The sequence below is a fragment of the Pseudophryne corroboree genome, chromosome 3 (genome assembly GCF_028390025.1).
Source record: "Pseudophryne corroboree isolate aPseCor3 chromosome 3, aPseCor3.hap2, whole genome shotgun sequence".
Taxonomy (NCBI): domain Eukaryota; kingdom Metazoa; phylum Chordata; class Amphibia; order Anura; family Myobatrachidae; genus Pseudophryne; species Pseudophryne corroboree.
In genome coordinates, this window is record NC_086446.1 from 3,510,792 (window position 1) to 3,526,426 (window position 15,635).

At 41.4% G+C, this 15,635-nt stretch overlaps 1 pseudogene; it reads right to left on the reverse strand.

Annotated features, from left to right (window-relative positions):
• Window positions 1-4,569: 4,569 nt before the first annotated feature.
• Window positions 4,570-15,635, reverse strand: part of LOC135056588 (oocyte zinc finger protein XlCOF7.1-like) — a 195,415-nt pseudogene continuing 184,349 nt past the window's right edge.

Sequence of the window (15,635 nt, forward strand, 5' to 3'; positions counted from 1 at the left end):
GAATCAGCTAAACGGCTGAATGCCCGGCAAGCTCGTTGGGCTTTATTTTTTACTCGTTTCAAGTTCATTATCACCTTCAGGCCAGGTTCCAAGAATACCAAGGCAGATGCCCTGTCACGCAGTTTTCTTCCAGTTCAAGATAACAGTCCTGTTACTCCCATACTTCCGTCTTCAGTCATTCGGGCAGGCCTTACACAAGATTTATTTACCCAGTTAAAGCAGCTTCAACATCAAGCTCCTGGAAATACTCCTGCTGGTCGTCTGTATGTTCCTGAGTTTTTGAGAGCAACTGTTTTGACGGAGTTTCATGATAGCAAAGTTGCCGGGCATCCGGGGATCGCTAAAACTTTGGAATTAGTTTCCCGCTCAGTATGGTGGCCTGGTCTTTCCAAGGACATTAAGGAGTTTGTTTTTTCTTGTCAGGTCTGTGCACAGCATAAAGTTCCCCGTTCCTTGCCTATCGGTCAACTTTTGCCCTTGAATGTTCCTCTTAGGCCATGGTCTCATATTTCCATGGATTTTGTGGTGGACCTCCCTCTGTCAGCCGGATGCCAAGTCATATGGGTGGTGGTGGACCGTTTTAGCAAAATGGCCCATTTTATTGCTCTTCCCCGATTGCCATCTGCCCAGGGATTGGCAGTCTTGTTCCTCCGCCATGTTTTCAGACTCCATGGGTTACCCACTGATATAGTTTCTGATCGGGGTCCACAATTCATTGCACAATTTTGGAAGTCTTTTTGTGCCTCATTAAAGATGAAATTATCTTTAACGTCTGGCTACCATCCCCAATCCAACGGGCAGACTGAGCGAGTTAATCAATCATTAAAACAATATTTGCGTTTGTACTCGGCCAAACTCCAAAATGACTGGTCTGAGTTTCTTCCATTGGCGGAGTTTGCTTACAACAATGCCTGTCATTCCTCCACCAATGTGTCTCCATTTTTTACAGTTTTTGGTTTTCACCCCAGAGCTAATTCCTTTTTTCAACATTCCTCTGTCTCCTCGCTGACCTTGACTTCTCATCTCAGACTCATTTGGAGAAAAGTGCACCTTGCTCTCAGAAAAGCTGCATTTCGGGAGAAAAATTTTTCTGACAGGCTCCGGCGGCTGTACACTTTTAAAGTAGGAGATAGGGTATGGTTGTCGACTCGCAACATTAAACTTCGACAAACCTCAGCCAGATTGGGCCCTAAATTTATTGGACCATTTCATATTATCAAAAAAATCAATCCAGTTGCTTTCCGGTTACGTTTACCAAGAACTCTCCGGATCGGAAATACCTTCCATTGCTCCTTGTTGAAACCATGTTTCATCCAGTAGATTTCCTCGCAAGATCTCTCAGGGGAAATCACCAATTGATGTACAGGGTCAGCAGGAGTTCTTGGTGGAGAAGGTTCTCGATTCCAGGTTGTCCCGGGGTCGACTTTATTTTTTGGTACATTGGAAAGGTTATGGTCCAGAAGAAAGGTCTTGGGTCCTGGATGAAGATCTCCATGCCCCGAGGCTCAAAAAGGCATTTTTTCGAGAATTTCCTCAGAAACCTGGCTTTAGGGGTTCCTTGACCCCTCCTCAAAGGGGGGGGTACTGTTAGGCGCCGAGGGTCCGCCCGTCAGTGCGGCCCGGCGCCTAGCAACTAGGGAAGCCGCAGGCAGACAGCCGCCGGCTCCCTAGCAACGCTAGACGCCGGGCGCACAGAGCCGCTCTGACCCTAGCAACGGGGATGCCACTGTCGGACCGCGTTCCCCATTGCTGGGTCTAATTAATCAGTTAATTGGTAGCCTGGCCGTGCAGCATACAGCTGCACGGCATGATTGATTATTACCCTGTCTGGATCCTGATTGGAGGGCTCCCAAATAAAAGCACTCCCAGGACTTCTCACAGACGCCGGTGATAGCTTCCTGTTTGCTGTGTCAGTTACAGAGAGTTTCCAGTCCTGCTCAATCCGGTTGTTCCTGTCCTCAGTGATCCAGTACTCGGAAGTTTACATCTATTCCTGGAGTCCGACCGAGCACCTTTAACAACCTGTGGTGTTCGTGAGTCGCGGCGTAGCCGTGTGTTGCGGCTTGACCGCTTACTGTTTATCTGATAACACGGGCGAGACAACGGAGTTAGGGCGCCAGGGGTTACTAGGCCTTGTACCTTTAGGTAGAGCTGCGTGTGAGCTTTGCAATTTACCCCTTAATGTATTACTTTTACACTTTAACTATTAAATAGCGACAAATCTCTCTTAGCACGTTTATCAATTATAAAATGGCAAACAGGAGAGTGATATATGAAAATACACGAATGAAAAGAAATGCAGATATGCATGTGTGCGTACGCAAGACAGAAATAAACAGTTTTAAAAGACACTAGCGTTTTGTTCTTACCTCCGGTTCCGGATTCCCTCAGCACCCTTTACTAAGCGAAGCAGACGCTTATCCAAACAGCACTATGAGGAATATGATCTCCCGCCCTTTGCTGATGGATAATGTCTGCTGAAATTACCTAGCAGAGATATGTGAAGGACTGGACGAGTCCCCAATTGATAAAGCTAAATATTTATCTTATTTAAAACCCTTTAAGAGGTCTATGAACACTGTATGCTATTGACGTATGGAGTACCGTAAGGGTACGCACGTTGCGTAACAATCGCTTAGCCGTAGTCGAGACGCTCAAGCGTCACGTTCGCTCACGGCCAAGAGATCACAGGCAGGCACGCTATTGGCTGCCAACTAACGTAATGATTCGCTATAGCGTAGCGGACACTCGGGACCACGAGGAGATCACCAGCGGCGCAGACGCTTACAATGTTAAACCTTTATAACTAAACCATGAACAACGTAATATGCAGTAAAACCTTAGTGTAGTGATAGAGTGTAGATGCAACCTTGTGTAACCTTATTAGCTTAAAAGCTGTTCGAGCGTCACCATGCTCTGAGAATACTTAACACTATAAGAAATACACAAATACCGTGCTTAGGGTCTAAGGCCTTATATGAATGTTATACTTGCAAAAAGATTAATACAGTACAAGTCACACATTACAATATAACATAGACTACCTAACCAGATAACTACACAGGAAATACAATACAATACAATTACGTTTAAGGGAAAATAAGAGAGAAAGAGGAGAAGAGAGAGAGAGAAATGGCTCACAATAACAATAAAGACAATATGATTGCGGAGAAAACTTACGCACAAGGGGAACGATCGCATGCGCCTCGATATCCAGCTCCCGATTATCAGCAATGAGAACCGTTGAAGAGAGTGAGCTGGATATGGTCGGCTTGTCTATTTATGCCCCACACACAATACAATTCAATGGTCCCTACAATCTCATTGTTCATTGGACACAGGAATTCGTCTTCGCATTATAACAAAAGGTCATAGGTTGATTCATACAGGTGGGCTGTGTCTATTCCCAACTGCTCAGGTGGGTGGGAAACTAGGTTTCCCGCCGCATGGCTAAGTAAGTGCAAATAATAGTAAATGGACATAAACTTCTTATGTCCATAACTATTCGCACGAGCGATTAATCCGCTCCAAACCAAAACCGGAATATCGCTAATTAAATACTCTTCCGATGGATACTAAACACCACTGTATGACCCGTGTTGGACCCTTCGTATCAAACAAAGAGGGATCCCTTTGTCCAGGAACATGCTACATTAACTAAACTTTCAAGATCTATCAAAGGGACCATGATCTACAAAATACATTATATAGTTAAAATATGTAACGATTGAGTCGCACGCTACGAACACATAAACTCTACCGTAAATGCGCACACCGTGCGCCTGCGGGTGCACGTGACAGTGGGTATGCGCACGCAAGGGAGAGCGCACGCATGCGCAGCACGGACATGTATGAGGTGCAAAATATGGCAGTGTGCATAGTGATATTTTTCTGACTTTGACACCACCATAAAGTAATCACCACAGCGCCACACAGTAATCACACCACCGTAAAGTAATCACACTGCCATACAGTAATCACCACACCACACAGTAATCACCACACCGTCATTATTAATCGCACCACCATAAAGTAATCGCCACACCGTAATCACACCACCATAAAGTAATCACACTGCCATGCAGTAATCACCACACAGCCATACAGTAATCACACGGCCACACAGTAATCCCTACACCGCCAGTCAGTAATCACTACACCGCCACTCAGTAATCACTGCACCTCCACACAGTAATCAATCACCACACCGCCATACAGTAATCACCACACACTAGTTTCCTAATATAACATTGCAGTGACGTTGGGATAGAGAGGTCAGTGTGATAGAGAAAAGGGAATGGTAGATAAGAAGTTACCTTCGCGGGCAGGTGTACAGTGCAGACTTGCTCACATGACTCCGGGAATGAAACAGGACTCTTAGAACTGAACGTACATTTCACATTTACTTTCTCACCAGTGACGTACCCCTCAGCAAACAATATTTTTCCTAAAACGTACGTTTCACATTCACTTCTCACCAGTGACGTACCCCTCAGCAAACAATATTTTTTCATAAAATATTTATTTTTGTTGTTGCATTGTGAGTAAAGTTTTTATATATTTTACCCAGGTCTGAATAAGTTATAGTTTAACATTTTCTATACATATTATACAAAGTGTGCCCCCAAACTTCCCAACCTCTTCTACGGACGGTAACCTGTTTTGATTTTCTACTGGAGAGCCCTCAGCATCCTGGGAGAGCAGCTCAGCCTGTGCATCTTCAGAGGCACTCAAGACTCTCCAACATGGCCTAATTTGCAATGATGGTACCGATGTATCAGCAATTATACGCTGCTGGACGGAAATAATGCAACAGCACTGGGCGCCCCTATGCTTAGTTAGCATCTGCCCATATTAGCTTATACTTGCAATTGCATACGGCAAGATAGCAACAGCAAAAACTGCACCTGAATGAGCCACACAATGCCGTTTAATTTTTTAATAAAATATTCTCACTTGCAAACACACAAAGTACCTCCTGAGTAATTCCACTTACTCAGGACATGGAAATGGCTTCTCACCTGTGTGACTTCTCTGATGTGTAACAAGAGATGATTTCTGTGTAAAACATTTCCCACACTCAGGACATGGAAATGGCTTCTCACCTGTGTGACTTCTCTGATGTATAACAAGACATGATTTCTGTCCAAAACATTTCCCACACTCAGAACATGGAAATGGCTTCTCACCTGTGTGACTTATCTGATGTCTAACAAGATATGATTTAAGTGCAAAACATTTCCCACACTCAGGACATGGAAATGGCCTCTCACCTGTGTGACTTCTCTGATGTGTAACAAGAAGTGATTTCTGTCCAAAACATTTCCCACACTCAGAACATGGAAATGGCTTCTCACCTGTGTGACTTATCTGATGTCTAACAAGATATGATTTAAGTGCAAAACATTTCCCACACTCAGGACATGGAAATGGCCTCTCACCTGTGTGACTTCTCTGATGTGTAACAAGAAGTGATTTCTGTCCAAAACATTTCCCACACTCAGAACATGGAAATGGCCTCTCACCTGTGTGACTTCTCTGATGTCTAACAAGATGTGATTTCTGTCCAAAACCTTTCCCACACTCAGAGCATGGAAATGGGTTCTCACCTGTGTGACTTCTCTGATGTGTAAAAAGACTTGATAGCCTTGTAAAACATTTCCCACACTCAGAACATGGAAATGGTCTCTCACCTGTGTGACTTCTCTGATGTCTAGCAAGAACTGATTTATCTCTAAAACATTTCCCACACTCAGAACATGGAAATTGTCTCTCTCTGTGACATCTCTGGTGTTTAACAAGAACTGATTTATCTCTAAAACATTTCCCACACTTAGAACATGGAAATGGTCTCTCTGTGCAACTTCTCTGGTGTCTAACAAGATTTGATTTCTCTGTATAACTTTTTCCACACTCAGAACATGGAAACAGCCTCTCAACTTTGTGATATCTCTGATGTATACATAAAAATGATTCATATCTAAAGCATTCCCCAAACTGAGAACATTGAAGTGGCCTATTCCCTGGCTGATGGGTAACAGGCTCTGTGCTCTGTGTTGAACATTCAGCATCTATATTAGAGGGATACACTGTATCTAATGTCAGAGCTGTAACAGATGCATCAGAGATATCAGGAGAACATTCCCCAGGATCAGAGGAACCAGATGATATATCTGCACGGTGATGTTCCGGATGTATAACTGGGGTAAGAGGGATTTCTTCCATAGAATCTTGGGTGACATTCTCTTCTTCTATTTCACCATCTGGAAATATAGTCAGAGGATCCTCTGAGACATTCCGGCTGCTACATCCATCTGCTGGGAATAATATACATATATGGAAAACGTTTGTCCAAAGTTGACATTTTTCAATACAGACTATGGTGAAATGTCACCAAATTGCCATCACATGGGCAGATGTTGGGAAACCATCAATATACAGAGACTAAATATATATATATATATATATATATATAAATAATATTCTACTATGTATCCCGCACCAGACTGAAATAATTTGATTATATTAATAAAAGGACATTGAAAAACAAAAACCAGCTAGTAAGTGTATTCCTCCTCTGGGGTTATGAACTTTAGAATGCTGGAGGTGCTCCTGCAACCAAGAAAACCAAACATTAAACAATGTGTTTGTTGCAAAGAGGCAACAAGAAGAATAGATTGCTTTTTGGAGCACTCTTTTATAACAATATTTAATTTGCAAATCGTATGATATGATTGTAATAGTTTAAAATGTAACCTTTAATTCATACCCCTAAAATAAACAGGGATTTTCTGAATAACATTGACTATTGTGTAAATGTCATTCTGTAAAGGCATTGAATTCAATTGTATCCCTTATAAAGAATAATTACATATCTTATATTAGATCTGTGTGAGAAATAATTATACGTCTTGTATTAGATCGATATTACACTTGTGGTAAAAATATTCATAAATCTCAATACATATATATAAATATATAGATCGCAGCCATGAAAACCATTTGATATTACTATCATCAGCAAACAGATCAGTATCATTTCTTTTACTCTAGATCTGTATCCATAGCTATCAAAATTCCATTCAAGTCTATTCTCAGCTATGTATACCAATATCATAAACCTGTTTCAAAAAATGTATCACTATGTTAATCTGTATCATTCTCTGCCAAATTCCTAGATACATATGTTACATATCCAGCATGTTTCATTTAGCCACAGATTTCTGAACCAGTGTGTCAAAATTGTTCCAATCTGCTTAAAATCGCAGTATTAGGATAAACACTTTTTATACAATATACCACCTGACGAGCATGCAAATCTATGCTATTTCATGATATTCTGCAGACAAAAAAAATGATATTCTAAATTGTTCAAGTGTTGTTTTATGCTGGATATCATGCTGTTTAATATATAAATATCTCAGTCATGTATTGTAACATATCGGGCATCAATTCTTTCAGGAAATCCTATATGCCCCCATGTTGGGTGAGATGGTGTGAAAACAGATAACAGTACACCAATGGGTTAAATCATATACAGAATATATGATGACATGATATATGGCATGGTTAAACCTGTGAGTAAAGGAAATTATAAAGAGAAGTACAACCCGAGATGCCGTCCCCCTCATCTGCTGCCCAGTATCATCATAGAGCGGATACTGAGTGAGAGTAAGGGTTATTGCCGGATTGATGGAATGAATAGATTCGCCGTCACTTTGTCATCCTGTGTCTGGTGTTAGGTGGATCCTGTTACCATAGGCATTGCAGGATCCAAATTCGCCAGCAGGAGACAGGTGAGCGCTAGGAAAGGCAGATCACAGGTGTGCAATATATCAAGGCCCTTAGATGGGTCTATTACGTGTAATGCTCAGGCGGCAAAAGCTAAGCTGATGTAATTGTCTACTAGACACATATACCAAGATATTTATTGCCTGCGATTCCTATAATATGGGAGTTACATTCAGGCAGTATTCTCATGACTGGCGTGTTTATGCGCAAAAAACACCCGTCATGATGGTCACTGCTTGTAGATCGAAATTAGATATCACACACTGATATGTATGGTGTGACAGTAGCCGAAACCTCTCCTACTTAATATTGATTAATTGCCTATATTGCCAGCACGGCTTAAAGTGGTCATCGGCAAATGTATCACCAATAGAATGAAATTCATACATGCAGTTACTGCCACCAGATATATGATTTATGATTTCAGCGTGCCAAAAAAAAACTCCTCTCATTCATCAATACAAAGGTATAATATCAATGCAACTCAAGTTAACCTTTGATGACAAGACTTTCACAGGTAAATACTGCAACTTAAAGTTAAAGCTACACAGGTAGATATAGTGCCGGAATATCAAATGTGTTACCAGTCCACGGATACTCAGCTGTGCTTGCCGTGGATACAGTCAGAGGTGATAATTCCTTCCCTCACTGACGGCTTCCTCCCGCTGTGAGGTGCCGTGACTGTGCGGCAGCGATCCTTAGACTCGGACCGCACTGACGGCTTCCTTCCGCTGTGAGGTGCCGTGACCGTGCGGCTGCGATCTGTAGACTCAGACTGTACGTACGTTTCACCACGTCAGCTTGATCACCAGTCAGCCTGACGTGGTGCAAACAGACACCACATTTAAAGTTCTGCTAACCAATCTCTTTCGTTCCTCATTATGTCTCTACCCGGAGATCACCTGTAATCACTCAATTATTGCAAGGGTCTAATCACTCGTGCATCCAGCCTCTATTAATTAGGTCAAATCTATTCAGACTGTGTTATAAGAGAAACCATTAATTAATTATGTTACAATTAATACATTACACAGACTGTAATATTAAGTCACTATTTACTGACTAGTTCTGCTCCCTACAGTAACCACAATATTATGGTCGACGGAATTCACAACATACTGGCAGGATTGTTGCTAAAATAAAAGGATTAATTGAGGCTGTAGAAAATTGGTATGGATTATTAATTGGGGAAATACTAACTCGACATATCTGATGTGTCAGTGTTTATAAGACAGAAAGGGTTCCGACAGGGATTCTATTGGGATTTTATTTGCATTAACATTGTACCAATCAGAAATAAAGAAAAACAGTGAAAAGAAGAAGAAAATAGAGAGAAAGAGAAGGAAGGGAGACGGGAGCAGAAGAACTATTTAGGTGTTCTGATTGGGAGTGTTTGTATGGTTGTGTTCTATAATTTATAAATGCTATAAGTGGGTGGAAGAAAAAAGAAAAGAAGTAAACCTAAACTTACTATGTGTGTGTTAAGATAAATACACTAAATGGTGTGCGAAATCATGTGACTATTATCTATGCATATTTACATATGTTAATAAAAATAAGTGCACTGTACTTAACTAAAAGGAAAACAGTGAAAAGAAAAAGGAAAAAAGAAAGAAGAAAGGGAAAAAAAGAAGAAAAAAAGGAAGAAGAGGGACCAGACATGGGCCTCCTAACAAAAAAAATGATGTTATGCAAGTGTTAAGTGAATCCATGTCATACGAATAACAAAGATGTGAAATGTGCTGTATGAATCGTTATTTAACTAAAGATAAAAAGAATATGTGAATATGTGTTGAAATCGTGCAGCCGACATTGCATTCACTAAAGATGGTGAAGCTACTGAATTGTGAACATGAACCTGCTGAGATAAAAAGTAAAAAGGTGAAAATAATGTTTTCTGTCAGAAAAGTTGAATTGCTTGTTATATGTAATAGCTTATCACTTTATTGGTCAAATATCTATTTGTCCCTGCCTGGAAACCTACATACTGATTCTGTTCTATGCTAGTATTGGGGACCACAATCTCCACATTTTACTATATTTCAGGAGTTATACCTTATAAAACATGTGGTGTGTCTCATTCAAAATGTTGTGTTCATAAAAAGACTGTAAAATTTATATTTTCATTCAGTCCTGCTGGTGCTAAACAGCCTAGCCTGAAGGTCCACTCGCTCTCCTTCCTCAATAATTCTTTCATGGTATCCCCTCCACGGATACCCATTTTAATTCTCTCCAGACCAAAAGTCTGGATTTGGTGGGAGTCACTATTATGGTGTTGAAGAAGTGTCTTGCTACAGATGTGATCTGTTTGAAGTTCTTCAAATCCTTGACCGCATTCCGGACATTCCCCACATGTTCCAGTACTCTCGTTTTAAACATTCTTGTGGTAATTCCTACGTATCGCATGCCACAAGTGCATAGTAGGCAATATACCACATTTGTGGTTTTGCAGTTAAAGTATTCTTGGATCTTACAGAGATTCCCATCCCTATCTTTGATTTCTTGTGTAGATAACATGTACCTACATGCTTTGCAGGAACCACAAGGAAAAGTTCCTTTAACTATGGGAATCCTATGTGGGTTCTGGTTGAAATGACTGCGAACCAGGGAGTCCTTTAAATTTGGGCACCTTCTCCAGCTCATTGAGACTTTGTCTTTTAGACTGTGGGCGAGATCTGGGTCTGACAAAAGAATATGCCAGTGTTTTTGAATCCCATTCTGGAGTTGCCTCCATTCCCTACAGAAATCGCCCACAAATCTCATCTCTTCTTGGTCGGGTTGTCGCTTCTTTTTTTGAAAGATCAAAGAGTTCCTCTCTATCTGGTTAATGGAGGTCTTAGCTCTCTTAATGAGCCTATGGCTATACCCCCGTTCGCGTAAGCGTTCCACGAGTTTGCTGCTTTTTTGCTAATATATTGAAGCATCTGAGCAGTTCCTCTTGAGTCTAAGGAACTCGCCCTTTGGAATATTAGAGATTGTGGGTGGGAAATGTGAACTGGAGTTATGGAATATGCTGTTTGTGGCTGTATATTTCGATATAATTTTGTTGCCACAGTGTTTGTCTCATCACGATAAATTTTTAGGTCCAAAAAAGATATTTCTTCCCTATTGTATTCCATCGTGAGCTTTATATTGTATTCGTTGGTATTGAGACTGTTAATAAATTCAATCAGCTCCTCCTCTGTGCCTTCCCAGATCATGAACACATCATCTATATACCTGAGCCACATGGTTATATGTTGATTATGTGTTTCAAGATTGTCAGCGAAGACCACCTCCCTCTCCCACCATCCCAGGAAGAGGTTGGCGTACGTGGGGGCACATGCCGCCCCCATCGCCATGCCCCTAACCTGGAGGTAGAAGTGCTCATTAAAGACAAAGTAATTTTTGTTCAAGACAAAATTAAGTAGTCTGAGCAGGAGGGATTGGAATTCCCCTTCGCCTTCCATTTTCAAGAAATACTGTACCGCTTGCTGACCAAGATCGTGCGAGATACACGTATATAGTGACTCCACATCCAGACTCACTAGTATGTGATTGTCTTCCAACTTGATGTCATTCAGTTTCTTCAAAACGTCCGGAGTGTCTTTCACATATGAGGCCAATTGTTCAACATATGTCCTCAAATGTGTATCAATAAAAATACTCGCCTTCTCAGATAGACTCCCCATACCCGATACAATCGGGCGTCCTGGGGCTTCTACCAGATTTTTGTGAACCTTCGGGAGTAAATAGAAAGTGGGAATTCTTGGATTCTCCACTCTCAAAAATAAATATTCTTCCTCAGAAATAGTCTGGCTCATACGAGCTTGTCCGATTATCCTATTGTAGACCTCTTTATAGTTGGGGGTGGGATTCAAGAGAAGTTTTTGATAGCATTGTGAATTGTTAAGCTGTTTCATAGCCTCCTTTAAGTACATGGCTTGCGGCCATAAGACTATGTTACCCCCCTTGTCAGAGGGTTTCACTAGGACATCTTCCCATGCTTTAATTTCCATTATAGCTTGTCTCTCACAAGCAGATATATTCCTGGGAAATCTTTGATGTCTGGATTTCTTATGGATGATGTCAAACTCCTTGGAGACTAGTTTTAAGAAAACTTTGGTCTCAGGGCTTATATTCTCTGAAGGAAAAAAAGTGGACTTATTTTTGCATCGTGGTCTTTGACCAGTGCGGTCAGGTTTATCTCTACTTTCTTCCGCAAGATGCTCTAGTGACTGTATAGCCTCCATTTCTTGGGAAGACCATTCCTGTGATGTGGTGGAATCATTTGAGACCAAAGATTGTGGGGAGATTGCTCCTCTTTGTTTGTTGGAGAAAAACTTTCTAAGCAGTAATTTCCTGCCGAAAAGTTGTAGGTTCTTCTCCCACGTAAATCGATTGAATGATTTCGATGGTGAGAATGATAAACCTTTCATTAAAACTTGTGCCTGATCCTTTGTTAGAATATGATCTGTCAAGTTGATGATATTTAGTAGATGTTTTGCTTTCATTTGTTCTTGTACATCCTGGGGGAGTATCTTGTCGGGGATGTTGACTCCCATCTGTGTCTGTTTCTTGTTTTTCTTCCCTCCCCTCCTCTTCCACCTTTGGGTGGACGTCCTCGGGGCATCCGGCCTGATTCCAAAAAAGGCTGCCTCTGACTACTGTCACCTCTCCGAAATTTATCAATTCGTTGAGCTTGTTCTCCTCCATCCTCATTCTCAGAAGAGTCAATCTCAGAAGAGGTGTAGTTCTCTCCTACACCTCTCCGTGGGTATTTTTCCACGTTCCGATTCCATTTAAATATCCTATCTGTGGCAAAATCCCGTTTATCCCTCATAAATTTCTGTTTTTTCCTATCCACAATCATGGACTCATACTGCTGGAGTTCCTTCTTGTGCTCTTCAAAGCATTTTTGGAACATAATGTTCTGTTCCCATATCTCCAGCTTTTTGCCTAGTATGTTAATGTCTTTTTCACATTCTTCCAAAACCAGGTGGTTGTGTTTAATGAGTATGTTCATAAGATCAGATGAACATTTCAATAACACACCCTCCCACTCCTTTTTAAGATTATCAGTTGCTAGTTCAAAAGCTGGGAGTGTCCTTGGACGTAAACCCCTGGGTACGATCTTCTGTCTCATATAATTTTCAAGACTGGTTAAATCCCAGTTCGTCCTAATCTGTCTCTGTTGTAACTTGCGTAACTTAAAAAAAAGTCGCCTTCCCATGTAGGTTCTGGTTCAGAGGGACCAGTATCACTAGAAAAGATATCCTCCAAATGGTCAGTTTTCCTTTTTACAGTTAGCTCGGAGAGTAGTTTGAACTGTGACATGTTTGCACCACATCAGGCTTTCAGAGATACAATGTTCAGTTGGAGAGAGTAGTAGGAAACGAGAAATAATTATATTATTCAACCTATCCTAGATGGTACCCATATAGGGTGGTCATATATTTTGTGATGTCCGTGCTGGGAAAGAGCTGAGAGACACTCAGTAAACAACGTATAATATTCTACTATGTATCCCGCACCAGACTGAAATAATTTGATTATATTAATAAAAGTACATTGAAAAACAAAAACCAGTTAGTAAGTGTATTCCTCCTCTGGGGTTATGAACTTTAGAATGCTGGAGGTGCTCCTGCAACCAAGAAAACCAAACATTAAACAATGTGTTTGTTGCAAAGAGGCAACAAGAAGAATAGATTGCTTTTTGGAGCACTCTTTTATAACAATATTTAATTTGCAAATCGTATGATATGATTGTAATAGTTTAAAACGTAACCTTTAATTCATACCCCTAAAATAAACAGGGATTTTCTGAATAACATTGACTATTGTGTAAATGTCATTCTGTAAAGGCATTGAATTCAATTGTATCCCTTATAAAGAATAATGACATATCTTATATTAGATCTGTGTGAGAAATAATTATACGTCTTGTATTAGATCGATATTACACTTGTGGTAAAAATATTCATAAATCTCAATACATATATAAATATATAGATCGCAGCCATGAAAACCATTTGATATTACTATCATCAGCGAACAGACCAGTATCATTTCTTTTACTCTAGATCTGTATCCATAGCTATCAAAATTCCATTCAAGTCTATTCTCAGTTATGTATACCAATATCATAAACCTGTTGAAAAAATGTTTTACTATGTTTTTCCCATATATATATATATATATATATATATGTGTGTGTGACAATTCGGCACGTGGACTCCAACCTAAACACCAGCCCGTCTCCTAATTCTTGCAGTTCTCATGTTACTATGGTGATTATTTTGTTTGGTTCAGTGGAATTAGCCAGGAACTTCGCAGATTCTTAAATGGTGCCCGGCCGTCAGGCTGATTCTCAGCAGACACTAGGGTGGGAGGAAGAACTTTCCCCCGGTAGACATCTGCAATATCCAGCCACGGTGTACAAGGCTGACCTGCCCATATTACATCATCAATTACATCACTCCTGACCAATAGCCATGCTCCACATACCCCAGGCAGCAGTGGGGAGAAGAGGAACAGAGGTTGAGTCATTCTGTGCACTGTACTGGAGGTGAGAGGTTGACCTCTCCCAATTCTGGAGAAATGTTGGGAGATCCCGGCTGGGGAAGGACTTGAGCATGTGGGTAAAGCTGCTGTACCGCTGGAGTGAGATGTAGTGTGTACCTGAAGGAACCAGCAGGTGGATATAAAGCAGCTGTATACAGTACGATTGGGACAATGGGGGTAATTTACAGTTGATCACAGCAGCAAATTTGTTAGCAGTTGGGCAATACCATGGTGGTCATTCCGAGTTGTTCGCTAGCTGTTTTCGTTCGCAGAGCAGTGCTTAAGCAAAAAAGCGGCGCATGTGCGACGTACTTTGACAACAGCCGAAGTAGTTTCACACAAGTCTAGCGAAGCTTTTCAGTCGCACTGCTGGCCGCAGAGTGATTGACAGGAAAGGGGCATTTCTGGGAGGTAACTGACCATTTTCAGGGAGTGTGCTGAAAAACACAGGCGTGTCAAATACAAACGCAGGTGTACCTGTGGAAACGCAGGCGTGGCTGGCCGAACGCAGGGCGTGTTTGTGACGTCAAAACAGGAACTAAATAGTCTGAAGTGTTCGCAAGCTTTGTTCGTTCGCACTTCTGCTAAGCTAAGATACACTCTGAGAGGGCGGCGGCTTAGCTTTGCATGGCTGCTTAAAGCAGCTAGCAAGCAAACAACTCGGAATGAGGGCCCATTTGCACTGCAGGTGGGGCAGATATAACATTTGCAGAGAGAGTTAGATCTGGGTGAGCTATTTTGTTTCTGTGCAGGGTAAATAATGGCTGCTTTATTTTTACACTGCAGTTTAGATTTCAGTTTGAACACACCCCACCCAAATCTAACTCTCTCTGCACATGTTATATCTGCCCCACCTGCAGTGCACATGGGTGGTCATTCCGAGTTGATCGCTCGTTATTTTTTTTTCGCAATGGAGCGATTAGTCGCTAATGCGTATGCGCAATGTCCCCAGTGCGACTGCGCCAAGTAAATTTGCTATTAAGTTAGGTATTTTACTCACGGCATTACGAGGTTTTTTTCTTCGATCTGGTGATCGTAATGTGATTGACAGGAAGTGGGTGTTTCTGGGCGGAAACTGGCCGTTTTATGGGTGTGTGCGAAAAAACGCAGGAGTGTCTGAAGAAACGGGGGAGTGTCTGGGTGAACGCTGGGAGTGTTTGTGACGTCAAACCAGGAACGAAACTGACTGAACTGATAGCGGAGTAAGTCTCGAGCTACTCAGAAACTGCTAAGAAGTTTCTTTTTGTAATTCTGCTAATCTTTCGTTCGCAATTCTACTATTCACTCCCAGTAGGCGGCAG